This window comes from Poecilia reticulata, chromosome 6, assembly GCF_904066995.2.
Source record: "Poecilia reticulata chromosome 6, P_reticulata-male-v2, whole genome shotgun sequence".
Lineage (NCBI taxonomy): Eukaryota > Metazoa > Chordata > Actinopteri > Cyprinodontiformes > Poeciliidae > Poecilia > Poecilia reticulata.
This window is the reverse complement of record NC_088835.1, coordinates 4,523,298-4,525,158: the sequence shown is the minus strand read 5'-3', so window position 1 is coordinate 4,525,158 and position 1,861 is coordinate 4,523,298. Positions and strand designations below refer to the sequence as shown.

Genomic DNA, 1,861 nt, shown 5'->3' with positions numbered 1-1,861 from the left:
AAGTACAGTAACGAAGTACTTGTACTGTATTGATCTTACTAAATAAATTATTAAATAAATTATGAACGGCTGTTGGTTTTGTAATATGCTCGTCATACATCAACATCAGAATATTCCATTCCTATTATATTGTTATAGCCATCCGTCCATCCATTTTCTTCCGCTTATCCGGGGTCGGGTCGCGGGGGCAGCAGCTTCAGAAGGGAGGCCAAGACTTCCCTCCCCAGCCACTTCTTCCAGCTCCTCCGGGGGAATCCCAAGGCGTTCCCAGGCCAGCCGAGAGACATAGTCCCTCCAGCGTGTCCTGGGTCTTCCCCGAGGCCTCCTCCCGGTGGGACGTGCCCGGAACACCTCACCAGTTAGGTGTCCAGGAGGCATGCTGACCAGATGCCCGAGCCTCAACTGGCTCCTCTCGACGTGGAGGAGCAGCCACCCTGCGGAGGAAACCCATTTCGGCCGCTTGTATCCGTGATCTCGTTCTTTCGGTCATGACCCAAAGCTCATGACCATAGATGAGGGTGGGAACGTAGATCGACCGGTAAAGATTATAGAGCTCTGGTTACTCTCGTTATAGCCACTAAGCATATTTAAATATGCTGAACTATGTATTAAAAACATACTTAAAAAATACAATTGTTTATAAATGTAGCTTTGATAGATGATTGAATATGGTTTCCAGTAACAAAAAAGCGTATTTATGAACATTCACATATTTGTAAGGAAACTGATCTTCCGGTCATTTTATTTATTTTGTTATAACGCAGTACAGCAAGGCAGAGTGTGGTAAACAGTAGAGATCTACAAAATGGCGGATGGAGGACGGATGTGAGGACGAAGCCATGAAGCCGGTATGTATAATCACTGCGTTGATTCCCGAATGTACAATGGCTGGTTGAGAATAATTTTAACTTATTTACTTATGTATTTTTGAGAAAGCGATATATTTGCCACAATATTTTTTTAATTTTACATTTATTTCCACAGACTCCACAGAATGATTCACGTTTGTGTCAATCAGACTCTTCAGGAACGTTCTGATGTCCGTGATGAGGACAGAGATGCAACTGTGTGTGAGTATCTACCATTTTAGAATGTTGATGATATTTTATGCTTCAATATTGTTTATGTACATAATGTAATTATGCTATGTATTGACAATGCACAAAAATGTTTTCCAGCTGCATCCAGGACCTACAGCCAGTCATCCAGATGTAGCTCAAGAAAGAAGCAGGTAAGATTTATTACTAATCTAGAGATGTCACAATTCCTTGAATGATTAAAGTACTGTGATTTATTAAAATCCATCAAAGCAAATTATCTGCCTCAGAGTTTAATTCTTTTTTTCTTCCAATTGTTTTCTCTTTTTCATTAAAGTTTTTAATTTTCTGTAAGAATGTATTAATGTGTTTTTTTGTGTTTTAGTTTTTATGTCTTATGTGTGCATACTAAGCTGGAAGTTGCCAAACACTGTAGTTTCATAATGACTAGAAGATGCCTGTAGCTCATAATGATTGTCTGTTCTGTATTAACAGCTGATGGAGGAAGACAGAGAGTCCTGGCAGCAGAGGAGGTGGCATTCTGGGAGGATGGCAGCAGCTATGAGGCGGAGTCAGGATGGACTGTGGTGAGGTTGAGACCCCAAATTCCCCCAATCAGGAGCTCAGTGACATCAGGACTAAAAGACAGGAGAGACGTTGGGCCTGTCCTGAACGCAGCATAATGTTTGATCATGTTTGGACAAAAAAAACACTGCCAGATGGTCCAGAAATGGACAAGCATTTATGTCTTATTTTGTGTGCAAACAGTAAACAAAAAAACAAAAAACAAAACTTCTGTGCCTCTTATGTTTCTCATATATGAA

The 1,861-nt window shown here is 40.8% G+C and overlaps 1 long non-coding RNA gene across 1 annotated transcript; it reads left to right on the top strand.

Moving 5' to 3' along the window:
- The first annotated feature begins 690 nt into the window (after positions 1-690).
- LOC145551913 (uncharacterized) lies at positions 691-1,636 on the top strand. Its single transcript, XR_014087789.1, has 4 exons — positions 691-848; positions 985-1,068; positions 1,179-1,231; positions 1,533-1,636. It is a non-coding gene; the product is annotated as an uncharacterized LOC145551913 (long non-coding RNA).
- Positions 1,637-1,861: the final 225 nt, after the last annotated feature.